Consider the following 13,585-nt stretch of genomic DNA (forward strand, 5'->3'; position numbering starts at 1 on the left):
TCGGCTTCCTAAAGTGCTGGGATTACAGGGCCCAGGCAGCCTCAATTTTTCTTTAAGCAGTCCCCCAATGTGGCACACTTGGATAGTTTTCTGATTTTTTTAGACAGGGTTTACCTCAGTCTCGCAGGCTGGAGTGCTGTGGTAAGATCATAGTTCATTGCAGCCTTGAACCTTGGGCTTCAAGTAGCTGAGAGGCCGAGGTAGGACTACGGAAATGGGGTCACATCACGTTGCCAGGCTGCTCTTGAACTCCTGGCCTGAAGAAAACTTCCCGTCTCTCGCGCCCGGACAGTTTTCCGATTTTTGACTCACATAAACACTGTGCTGGGTCAGAGTCTGTTAACTACCTTTCTCCAACCAGCAGCACACGGGACGCAGCGGAGTGGAGCTTACCAGGCTCTGCTCTGCAGAAAAGACAAGACAGCTCCTAGGTAACACACCACCACGTCAGGTCGCCGAAGGTCCGTCTCTGTGACGTCGCCAGAGGCCCGCTCCTGTGACGTTGCTAGAGGCGCACCCCTGTGACATTGCCAGAGGCACATCGCTGTGACGTCATAGAGGCCCGCCCCTCGTGTGGAGCCGGTTGGAAGTCGAAGCGGGGCTGCTGGGTCTTCCAGGAGTGCGCATGCCCGGGCGGGTGACGGAAGCTGCTGCAGAGCCCGCACTTCTGCATTGACAGGCTCCGGCCTGGCTGCAGTCACCTATAAGCCCAGAAGACGACTTTTAAGATTTCCCAATCTGCAGGGCTGGGAGCAGCAGGGACCCAATGCAGCTAGCAGGAGCTGCACACCAGCCTCCCAGCGCCTGGTGGGCACGAGCGCAAGGTCGCGCAGAAGAAGCTCCTCAATGGCCTGTGTAAGGGCTACCGGCGCCTCTGCTACACTGGCAACGTATTTGCCTTGCCTCAGCCTGGGTTCGTGCGACCCCCAACACCTTTCCCAGCCAGGGCCCCAGGGACCCCAGGAGCGTCCTTCACCGCTGCTCATCCTGGACAGGATGCCAACCCTGAGGCTGCCTCCCATTAAGGAGTTGCACCCCCCACCCCAGCTTGACCTTTGAATGCCATCGCAATAGCGTTAAAGCCTTTGCAACTTTTTAGGTAAGTACTAGGGAGCTAGGAAACAAATAAAACATCTTTATAAAAATCTAAGGGATTGGCCAGGTGCGGTTGCTCAGGCCTGTAATCCCAGCACTTTGGTAGGCTAAGGCAGGTGGATCACGAGGTCAGGAGTTCAAGACCAGCCTGGCCAGCATGTTGAAACCCCATCTCTATTAAAAATTAGCCGGGTGTAGTGGCAGGTGCCTGTAATCTGAGCTACTTGGGAGGTTGAGGCAAGAGAATTACTTGAACCTGGGAGGAGGAGGTTGCAGTGAACAATGATAAGGAAATGATGCTGTTCTTTGCTTGCTTGTTTGCTTTTTGAGACAGGGTATTGCTCTGTTGCCCAGACTGGAGTGAGATGGTACAATCGTGGCTCACTGCAGTCTCAACTTCCTGGGCTAGTGCAAGCAATCCTTCACCTTAGCGCCCCCGCCTCCAAATAGCTGGGATTACAGGTTCATGGTACCAAGCTTGGCTAATTTTTGTATTTTGTATAGAAACAGGGTTTCACTATGTTGCTAGGCTGGTCTCAAACTTCCAGGCTCAGCTGTCATCCACCCTCAGCCTCCCAAAGTGCTGGGATTATAGGTGTGAGCCACTGTTCCTGGCTATTGCTGTTCTTCTCAAATGCATTTTTACCTTTTTTTTTCTTTTTAGAGATGGAGTCTCAGTGTTTCCTATGCTGAAGAGCAGTGGTGCAATCTTGGCTCACAGCAGGCTGATCTCAAACTCCTGACCTCAGATGATCCACCTGCCTCGGCATCCCAAAGTGCTGGGATTACAGGTGTGAGCCACTGCACCTGGCAATTTTGCTCATTTTAAATATTAGAACTTTTTTTTTTTTTTGAGGAGTCTTGCCCTGTTGCCTAGGCTGGAGTGCAGTGGCATGATCTCAGCTCACTGCAACCTCCACCTCCTGGATTCAAACAATTCTCCTGCCTCAGCCTCCCAAGTAGCTGGGATTACCAATGCCTGCTACCACATCCAGCTCATTTTTGTATTTTTTTAGTAGAGACGGGGTTTCACCATGTTGGCCAGGCTGGTTTTGAACTCCTGACCTCAAGCAATCTACCCACCTTGGCCTCCCAAAGTGTTGGGATTACAGTCATGAGCCACCATGCACAGATGATACTAGAACTTTCTAATTTAAAAAAAGTTTTTTTTTGAGCTGGGGTGCAGTGGCATGCTCTTGGCTCACTGCAACCCCTGACTCCCAGGTTCAAGCCATTCTCCTGCCTCAGCCTCTTGAGTAGCTGGGAATGCAGGTACATGCTATCAGGCCCAGCTAATTTTTGTATTTTTAGTAGAGATCGGGTTTCACCATGTTGGCCAGGATGGTCTTGATATCTTGACCTCGTGATCCACCAGCCTTGGCCTCCCAAAGTGCTGGGATTACAGGTGTGAGCCACCACCCCTCGCCTAAAAAAGTTTCTTTTTGAGACAGAGTCTCACTCTTACACACAGGCTGGAGTACAGTGGGACAGGATTCCTATATGTACTCCTGTGGGTGGTTTGAATAAGCTAGGACCTCAACATGATGGGAGGTTAAATTTTTTTGGAGACAGGGTTTTACTTTTTCACCAGGCTGGAGTGTGGTGGCAAGATCATAGCTCACTGCAGCCTCAAACTCCCAAGCTCAAGCAAACAAGGGAGGCTGAGGCAGAAGAATCACTTGAATTCGGGAGCTGCAGTTTGTGATGAGCCAAGATCGCACCATTGCACTCCAGCCTAGGCAACATGAGTGAAACTCCAACTCAAAAAACAGTGTTTTATGGTGGAGCACAGTGGCTCATGCCTGTAATCCCAATGCTTTGGGAGGCCAACATGGGAGGATCAGTTGAGGCCAGGAGTTACAAACCAGTGTGGGCAACATAGCAAGACCCCATCTCTACTAAAAATACAAAATTAGCCAGGCACAGTGGCACACACTGTAATCCTAGCTATTCAGGAGGCCAAGGCGGAAGAATTGCCTGAGACCAGGAGTTCAGAACTACAATGAGCTATGATTGTGGCACTGCACTCCAGCCTAGGTGACAAAGACAGACCCTGTCTCTTAAGAAAAATAATGATAAGATTGTGTTTTACCCTCTGTTCTCTGACCTTCTGCTTTCCTGAGGATGTCAGCATCCATGTGGATGAGCATGCAATCTGCCTGACTCACTATGCCACGTCTTCCTCAGTTCTAATGACCCTTTCTTCCACTCCCCTTAGACCACCACAGGAACGGCTCTTGTGACATCTTTTAGATGGCTAGATGTGTGAAATCTTAAACTCCAACTTTCTTTTTACTTGTTCTCTGTGGCAGATTATAGGTTCCAAGTTGGCTGCAACAAGTTCTGTCATCCTGTGTGCCCCTCTTTTTTTAATTTTTAGATTTTTTTATTTTTTCAATTTTTGTTTATTTATGTTTTGAGACTAGAGTCTCACTCTGTCACCCAGGCTGGAGTGCAGTGGTGTGATCTTGGCTCACTGCAACCTCCATCTCCTGAGTTCAAGCAACTCTCCTGCCTCAGCCTCCTGAATACCTGGGATTACAGGCATGTGCCACCATGCCTGTCTAAATTTCGTGTTTTTAGTAGAGATGGGGTTTCACATTGTTGGCCACGCTTGTCTCGAACTCCTGACCTCAGATGACCTGCCTGCCTCAGCCTCCCAAAGTGTCTTGATTACAGACCTGAGCCACCACGCCTGGCCTAACTTTTAAATTTTTAAAAGAGGAAGCAATAGACACTGTGGACTACTAGATGGGAGGGAGGGAAGAGGGGTATGGGTTGAAAAACTACAAATTATGTGCTATGCTCACTACCTGTGTGCAAAATACACTTGTAACAAAACTTCACGTGTACCCCCTGTATCTAACACAAAAGTTGAGAACTGGTACAATGGCTCACGTGTAATCCCAGCACTTTGGGAGGCCAAAATGGGTGAATCACTTGAGCTCAGGAGTTCAAGACCAGCCTGAGCAATGTGGTAACACCCTGTCTCTACAAAAAATACAAGAATTAGCCAGGCATGGTGATGTGCACCTATAGTTCCAGATACTCAGGAGGCTGAGGTGAAGATTGCTAGAGCCCAGGAGGTCAAGGCTACAGTGAGCCATGATCACACCACTGCCCTCCAGCTTGAGTGACAGAGTGAGACCCTGTTTCAAAAACAATAACAGTAAATTAAAAGTTGAATTTTTGTTTTGAGACAGTCTTGCTCTGTCGCTCAGGCTGGAGTGCAGTGGCACAGCGTGGGCTCACTGCAATTTCTGCCTCCTGGGTTCAAGTGATTCTTCTGCCTCAGCCTCCTGAATAGCTGGGATTACAGGTGTGCACCACCATGCCCAGCTAATTTTTGTATGTTTAGTAGAAACAGGGTTTCACCCTGTTGGCCAGGCTCATCTCGAAGTCCTGACCTTAAGTGATCTGCCTGCTTCAGCCTCCCAAAGCGCTGGGATTACAGGTATAAGCCACTGTGCCTAGCCAAAAGTTTGATTTTTTTTCCCCCCCTCTTGATATGGACTCTCACTCTGTCATCTAGGCTGGAGTGCAATGGCACCATCTTGGCTCACTGCAAACTCCGTCTGCTGGTTTCAAGCGATTCTCCTACTTCAGGCTCCCGAATAGCTGCGATTATAGGCATGCATCACTGCAGGCCAGGTAATTTTTGTATTTGTACTAGAGACAAGGTTTTGCCATATCGTCAGGCTAGTCTAAAATTCCCAACCTCAGTTGTTCACCCGCCTTGGCCTCCCAAGGTGCTGGGATCATAGGGAATTTCTTTTTTTTTTTTGAGAGGGAGTTCACTCTGTCACCCAGGCTAGAGTACAGAGATGTGATCTCAGTTCACTACAACCTCCACCTCCTGGTCCAAGTGATTCTCCTGCCTCAGCCTCACAAGTAGCTGGGATTACAGGTGCCTGCCACTGCACCCAGCTAAGTTTTGTATTTTTAGTAGAGACAAGGTTTCATCATCTTGGCCAGGCTGGGATTGAACTCCTGACCTCGTGATCCACCTGCCTCAGGCTCCCAAAGTGCTGGGATTACAGGCAGGAGCCACCACATCTGAACAGTTGAATTTTTTAATAAATAAAACTGAAAAATAAAGTTTGATCTATTTAGGGGGTACAGGTGCAGGTTTTCCATATGCGTATATTGTGGAGTGCTGAGGTTTGGGCTTTGACTGTAGCCATGACCCAAATAGTGAACACTGTACTCAATAGGAGAATTGTCATCCCTCACCCTCCTCCCATCCTCCCATGTATTAGAGTCGCCAATATCTATTGTTCCCCATATGTACCTAGTGTGTAACTCCCACGGGTAAGAACATTCAGTATTTGACTTTGTTTCTGAGTTATTTCACTGAGGATAATGGTCTCCAGTTCTATTGACACTGCTGCAAAAGACATGATTTCATTCTTTTTGCGGCCAAGTCATGTTACATGGTGTATATGTACCACATTTTCTTTATCCAATCATCTGTTGATGGACACTTAGGTTGATTCCATTTTTTGCTCTGAATGGTAGTATCAGTACAGGCACTGGTTTTTCTTTTTTTTCCTTTTGAGATGGAGTTTTACCTTGTTGTCCAGGCTGGAGTGCAGTGCCATGATATCAGCTCACTGCAACCTTCACCTCCCAGGTTCAAGTGATTCTCCTGTCTCAGCCTCCTGAATAGCTGGGACTACAGGTGCGTGCTACCGCACTCAGCTAATTTTTGTATTTTTAGTAGAGATGGAGTTTCATCATATTGGCCAGGCTGGCTCGAATTGCTGAGCTCAGGTGATCCACCAGCCTTGACCTCCCAAAGTCCTTAGATTACAGGCAAGTACAGGTACTTTTTGATATATTGGTTTCTTTCCCTTTGGGTAGATACCCAGTAGTGAGATTGCTGGTTGAATGGCAATTATATTTTTAGTTCTTTGAGAAATCTCCATACTGTTTTCTGTAATAGTTGTACTAATTTACATTCCCACTAAGAGTGTGTAAGCATTCCCTTTTCTCTGCATCTTTGCCAACATCTATTGTTTTAGGACTTTTAATTTTTTATTTATTTTATTTGTTTATTTATTTTTTTGTTAAGGCAGAGTCTTGCTTTGTCACCCAGACTAGAGTGCAGTGGCGCAGTCCCAGGTTCAAGTGATTCTCCTGCCTCAGTCTCCCAAGTAGCTGGGATTACAGGTGTCCACCACCACAGCCAGCTAATTGTTGTATTTTTTTATTGGAGACAGGGTTTCACCATGTTGACCAGGATGGTCTCAATCTCTTGACCTCGTGATCCACCTGCCTCAGCCTCCTAAGTGCTGGGATTACAGGCATGAGCCACCATGCCTGGCCTGTTTTGTATTTTTATAGAGATGGGGGTCTCATTATGTTGCCCAGGCTGGTCTCAAGCTCCTGAGTTCAACTGATCTGCCCACATCAGCCTTTCAAAGTGCAGGGTTATAGGCACGAACCACCACACCTGCCTGCTTTCTGGCTTTTTACTAATAGCACGTGCTAGGTGCCGTGGCTCATGCCTGTAATCCCAGCACCTTGAAAAGCCGAGTCAGGCAGATCACCTGAGGTCAGGAGTTTGAGATCAACCTGGCCAACATGGTGAAACCCCATCTGTACTAAAAGTACAAAAATTAGCTGGGCGTGGTGGCAGGCACCTGTATGTAATCCCAGCTACTTGGGAGGCTGAGGCAGGAGAATCACTTGAACCTGGAAGGTAGACATTACAGTGAGTTGAGATTGCACCACTGCACTCCAGCATGGGTGACAGAGCAGGACTCCCTCACAATAATAATAGCAGCATGTGTTCTTCTTCAGACATGATCTTAGCATTTGTCCCATGATGGAGTCAATTCTGTGCTCCTTCCCCTTGAATTCAAGAATGTCTGTGACTGGCAGAAGTGATTCAAGGTAGGTCATAAATGGTGACACCATTTCTGTGGTCTTCCTGGAATGCTTGCTCTTTGACTCCAGTCACTATGCTGTGAGGAAGCCCAGATCACAGGGAGAGGTCACATCTTGATCTTCCAATCAGCAGTCCCAGCACGGGTTTTAGATGATAGCCAACATCAGTAGCCAGACATGAGACTGAAGAAGGCTTTGCGATGACTCCAACCCCAGTCACTGCAACAGCATGAGAGTCCCTGAGTGAAAAGCACCTACCTGAACCTAGTCAGCACCCAGAACCATGAAAAAAAAGATGATTGTTATTTTTTCTTTTTTAGACGGAGTTTTGCTCTTGTTGCCCAGGCTGGAGTGCAATGGCATGATCTTGGCTCACTGCAACCTCTGCCTCTCAGGTTCAAATAATTCTCTTGCCTCAGCCTCCCAAGTAGCTGGGATTTTTGAATGCATAGGTAGGGCTGGCAAGGAGGAACTTTTAAAAGTGATACCATGTTTCACCAGCAGATGGCAAGCTACACTCAGTTGTGCATGTATGTGACTAAATCTGTACAGAGATTTCAGGCAGAAGACATCAAGAAAGGCCATTTTTTTCTAATTGAAGTAAGAAATCAGAAATCTAATAATGTCTAAGGAGATCTATCCAATTGAGCTTTAATTTGAGTTCATCCTGTTCTAAAGGGGATTGAATTTAGTGGGAGGAACACAGCAATAAGAGGCAGGCTGACTGAGGTTGTACCTGGAAATACCTTCTTGCCCCTGGGGTAGACAGATTTTAAAAGGCTAGAAAGTCATTAGGGCCTCAGCTGAGTGGGCTGATCTTGAATTTTGAATTCATTGATTCATTGATTATGAATTTTGTTCATAATTTTACTGCACTTTAGGCAGTAAAATGTCCTGGGCCATTGTGGCTGAGACAAGTAAAAACTGAAAAATCAGTGGAAAAACTTGGAGCTCAGGGCTGAGAACTGTCACCAGATGAGATACCCAGATGGTGGGGATGTGGGTCTGAATTCAGGGATGGGCTCAGTAAGTAGGCAATGGGACACCTGTGCAGGAAGCACCTTATCCCAACAGCCAAACAGATGAGGATGATCTTGCTGGGATAAGGTCAATGTCTGCATGAATTCCCCCAGATGGAACAGTCCCCATTCTTTAGTACTGTCTCAGTCATGAACCTTGACCCTAATGCCAGAGTCTCTGATGTCCTCACTCAGTGCCTCCAGCTCTGTTCCATGACAGAACACCCAAAGCATTCTTGGTTTCAGCCTAATGCTCTCCAGCACCTTCCTTGGATGCCCTGTGGAAAAGGGACAGATTTTGTAAAATATGCTAGCCTCTATTTGCAGCTCTCTAGCTGGACCGTCTTGTCCCCTTTCTGCACACTGAGGGGTACCCATGACACCAACACCTGTCTGTACTGTATCTGAACCTGCTCACCCATTGGAAGCTAGTTTGGATGACCTCCAAAGCTGGACATTTTATACTTTACAAAAAGGGAGAAAATGGACTCAGCAATTGTCTGTGATTTTTCAGCTCTTGAAATACTTCAATGATATAATCAATACTGTAAATGATTAGAGTTACTGTAAAAATGTTAATGAATTTTTGAAATCCATCAGTTTGAATCAACAATGATATTTTAGATTTCTTTTGGTACCATGATGAAATTTTATTCATAATACATTTTTTTTGCTTAAGGTTTTTATACTTTTAATATTATTCAAGTTCTCATAATTTTGTGAAATTTAGGAATAGTCCTCTGATTATAAGCCCTCTCTGTTAGCTAAATTTAATTGTTAGTATAGTACATTATTTTTCCTTTTCATAGTATGTCATTAAAGTGAGACATAATGGCCATTATAAAGTAGTTCTAATTGAGATACTGCAGACACATGTTTTGGTTATAAAATTTTTCTTATACAAATACCACAACTAATATATTAGACCTATGCTGTAAAGGCAAAATTACACACCATGGCTTTGTACTTGCCATTAATTACCTCCTTGAAAATATTTTCTTACCTTCTAGGAGAAAGAGATTTCTCTCAGGTAGCAGAGCAAATAAATCTATAGTGTTGACATATTCTGTCTTCAATAAATTTGAAATAAAAAAGACATGAAGAGAAATGAAGACAAAAGTCCAAGTTTTAGGGATTAAATCATGTCTGGGTGCCAATTAAAATTGTCAGAGACATTTTGTTGCTTGACACTACTTTATGGATTGTTCTAGAAAATGTAGTGGTCAAATTTTAATATTTTTATGATTGTCATACTGTGATGACTGTGAGAATGAAAATCACAACATCCAACTACAGGGGCCATAATTGACAAGGATTCTATTATATTTCTGTGCTCTAAAATTCATTCCTACCTTTGCAGCAAGACCACATTATCTATGGGTCATCCCCAGTCAGTGACTGAGCACAGGAAGATACTTAGAGCTGTTTCTGGGAGATGAGGGATTTCTTTTACAGGTGACTGGCTCAAGACTCCCAAATAGCCTTGCCAAACCTTCCTTAGACTTTGCAACAGTATGGAATGCTTCCACCCAGCATTCCTTCTCTCTCCCCTCTCTCCTTCACTCATGGTGGGCATCCATTGTGCTCTGATGGCTCCCTAGACCTACCCAGATCCCTCCCCATTCTCTCTCATTGGCATGTTACACATTTAATTCTGTTTTGGTATTAGCTTCTCCGAGGACCCTGATGAAAACACATATGATCAAGGGAGTAGTTTTCAAGTTAGCATGTCTAAATGACTTTAAAACAAACTACATTCTATATCTATCTCCAATAATATTTTTGTAGTATCTGGTAATTATAAAAGTAACACATGTTCATTAGGCAAAATACAGAAAACATACAAGCCTTGCACTTTTTTGTGCCAACATTTTTTATGATTCAATAGTGGTGGAAGTTTATTTGTGTCACAAAACCTGTCTTACCCTGGCATGTCTTGGGAATGACATTTAAAATTCAGTTTTCATAAATTACTCATAAAACAAACTCTGATACATCTATGCTATGCAACTGCACAATATAAACACACTGTTAGTTTCTTTATGTAGAGAAATTTTCATGCTACCTTACTAAGTTTATTCACCAAAACAGAAAGCAAGCCTGGGAGGATTCACACAAAAATGCTAACTTTGACATTTTGAGTAGCTACTTTGACATTTGGGGTGTTTTTGTTTTATTTTATTGCTTTTCTCTATTGAGTAATAAGGGGGGATATTCCATTGGTATGTAAGGGTTAAGCATCTTCCTTAGGGTACTTTAAAGTAAATACTCTATCTTGGGTATTTCATTCATCTGGAGAACATGAACATGGCATGCTTCCTTATCAGTTAAGTCACAAAGTTGACAATTAACTGATATTGTTGGTTGACATGCCTTTGACTATGATGTAATGTGTCTTTCAGGGTAAAAATGCTTTTCAAAAGTATTTTCCATTAGGAAATGTTAGTATTCACATATGTCAGACTATAATAAGGAACAGAAATTTGTTATCCTACAGCTCTTTTTATGATGGTAAATGAATAGTCCCACTAGCAGCCCAGAGTTAACTGGGCACTTTGGCCTGTCAAATTAAAACTTAGAAAATTTGAGGCCCTGATCTGTCTCTAACTATGTGTGAGAGTCAGACAAATGTTCACACAGCCTTTCTCCAGCAAACGAGATGACTTCTGAGGTCTCTTTCAATCTTTTTATTTCATATTTTCAAATAACCATTTTTGCTTTTTGAATTGGTGATAATAGCAGGTGGAAACTTGTGGTAAAAATGTGCCCTTCTTTTTTACTCAGGGCCTGGTACCCCCAACCAGAAACATCCTTAAGCTAATACAAGTCCAGGGGTTTTGTTGTAAGAATGCGATAGACAATCTTGTCAATACCCAAGAAGAGAAACCAAAAGTGTGGCCAGTCTGCATTGGTTTGAAACTGGAAAGTAAGAACTAAGACTGTTTATTTAAGTTCTTATGTATCTTCAAAGGCGGCAAGGCTGAGAAGGTCTATGGGCAGCTCTGCTATTATTAGTTCATCTAGTTAACCAATTACACTATTACTAAGTTTAATTCATTAAAAAATACAGGAAGTTGCAGAGGCTTTTCTGGCAATTATGAAATCTGTCAATCATCTGTCCATCCTTCCATCCAATCATCTATCCAAAGGTTGCAGAGGCTTTTCCGACAGTTATGAAATCTGTCAATCATCCATCCATCCAAAGCTATATACCTTGAGATGTTCAAATCACTCATTTCCCCAGCTGTTGGGAATGTTGAAAGTGCTGAGAATGTTGTTAACTGACGGCGCACAGACTATGTGAAGAGGTTTGTCCAAGATGGCCACCCATTCCAACTTTAAATATATAACAAATATGGCGAGGGAGAAACAATCTTAGGGGTTGAAAGTTAGCATTTCCATACACCGATGGTCGAAGCGTTCTGGGGCACAATTGACTACATGATTGAGAATTTTTCTTCCTCTGCATACTCCTTGGCCCAAAAATGCTATTAAACAAACTTGTCCCGAGGCACTAATAAAGAATGTGCACAGATGTTTGGCTATTGAGATGTTTATTCAGTATGGTCAGTGAAGAAACAACCTAAGTTTCCAAGAGCAAAGGGTTTGTTGAGTAATGTGTACTACGGAATATAACACAGCTGTTAGAAATGAGGTGGTATCCACTTTTTGACATCAAAACTAATCTCAGTAAAGGACCAAATGAAGGAGGCAGGTTATGAAACACATGTATAGTAGGCTCCTAATTTTATTTGTTCAAATCATTTTGTAAGTGTATAAGAAACATTTGGAGAATTGTCAAAATACCAACAGTGGTTACCTCTGTGTAGTGGTGAGTAGGATTAGATAGGATTTTAATTCCTTTTGACATTGTATGTTTATGAAATGCTTTATAGAGAATACATGTTTGCTGTGTTAGCAAAAGGCCAATAAAATTGTTTTTAAAAATAAATGCCCCCAGTTGTCCATAATTAGGAAATTTGTTGATAAAACACTGCAAGGTAAGTTTTTTTTTTCTGATTAAAGTATCCCACCTGTCAAGCAATTCTCATTTCAGAGACAGAACCTCAACTTTCTTCTCTGTATACTTATATGTGTCTCCTCTCACATGTATTTAGGTGAGGTCAAAGGACTTTTTTAGTTTAATTTTGTATGGAAATTATGTTATTATGTAGGTCGTCCTTGGATAATAATGGATTATCACGTGATTTTGAAAGCTCTAGAGTCCATCTTATTCTTTCTCAACCCAACCTCTTACCTTCCCAGTTCAGTGATTAGAATTCTGTAGCGCCTGAGTCAAGAAAAATGGAAAGAGCTTTATTGAGATAATTCAAATAATTCAGATAAAATGAGAATGATAGTCTATTATGGCATTTGCAGTAGATGTTCCTGGAATGGAGATATGTAAAAATTTTCCCCCAGACTCCTGCCATATGTAATCATTCAGTACAACCAGTCTGTTCAAAAATAAGTTAATCAATTTTCCATCTAAATCCATGTGTCTCTAGGAGAGTGGAGCAGCAAATCTATTTAACAAAGTCAGACATAAATGGGCTAAATTTAGGTGCTCCAAACTTGGAAATAAGATTAAGGTCTGTGATTGGAAATATAAGACCAAAACCTAATGAATGGATAAATTAGCTATTTAGAGATATATACCACAGAAAGAGAGGATCTTCAAGTTTGGGGCTAAAAAACTGGAGAAATCATGAAGTCCAGTGAAGGCAAGACTGCCACTGAATTACAGTCTCATCAGTTACATCAGAATTGGGCAGATGTAAAAGAACACTGGAATGTTGCCATTTTGTCTGAAGACAAAGCGTTTTAGCCAAAGGAAGTTGGTTTACGTGGAGTTTAGTTAGGGAATCTAAAACCAAAGATTTGGCAGTGTTTCTCTAACTGTGTCCAGAAGAGAAAGACATGGAATCTGGCAGTCATATACAGAATATTCAGGACAATTATGAGATTAAAGTCATGTGCTGTTATTTCGGCTGAGATTCAGAAATATTTCACTTTACCTGTCAAGGATTCACAACTGAGCAAGCTCAGGTGACAAAGCAAAGCAAGTCATCATGGTTACTTAGCTGGAGCACTGGCTCCAAGCACTTCTGTGGACCTCTGATCAAGTGGAGGAAGTGGGGGCCAAATTAACCACAAGCCAGAGCAGGCTAAGTTACTAGTTCTGTCTATTCTATTGCAATTCCCAACACAGGTAGATCTTACCACTCCTGGTTCAGCAAAAGGGCATAGAGAGTAGACCCACTGGCAATAGAGGAAAAGGAACAAGAATGAGGAAGGAAGTTTGTGCCTTGGTCCCAGTGCTGCCTTTCCCAGACCTTGGATGGTCAAAGCAGTAGAACCTGCCTGAGAGGAACACCCACAACAGACAGATTTGGCCAGGCAGAATCCAATTAACTCAGAATGATTCCCTCTAGACTAGGTGGATTTTCTTCTGATTAGAAATTTTACTTCTCAAGTAGTTTTTCAGTCATAACCAAATATCCAAAATGGCAGATGTAAGTATTCCACTCACTGGAAAGGTTTCCAAACACCACTGAGAAATAATGCATGGTTTTTCT

At 43.2% G+C, this 13,585-nt stretch overlaps 1 long non-coding RNA gene across 2 annotated transcripts in view; it reads left to right on the forward strand.

Annotated features, from left to right (window-relative positions):
- The first annotated feature begins 597 nt into the window (after positions 1-597).
- Positions 598-13,585, forward strand: part of LOC128932201 (uncharacterized) — a 50,250-nt gene continuing 37,262 nt past the window's right edge. For both annotated transcript variants that reach the window (XR_008481760.2, XR_008481759.2), the window contains exons 1-2: positions 598-1,099; positions 4,628-4,746. This is a non-coding gene — a long non-coding RNA (uncharacterized LOC128932201). The remainder of the gene's footprint in view (positions 1,100-4,627; positions 4,747-13,585) is intronic.

This window comes from Callithrix jacchus, chromosome 5 (genome assembly GCF_049354715.1).
Source record: "Callithrix jacchus isolate 240 chromosome 5, calJac240_pri, whole genome shotgun sequence".
NCBI classification, from domain to species: Eukaryota; Metazoa; Chordata; class Mammalia; order Primates; family Cebidae; genus Callithrix; species Callithrix jacchus.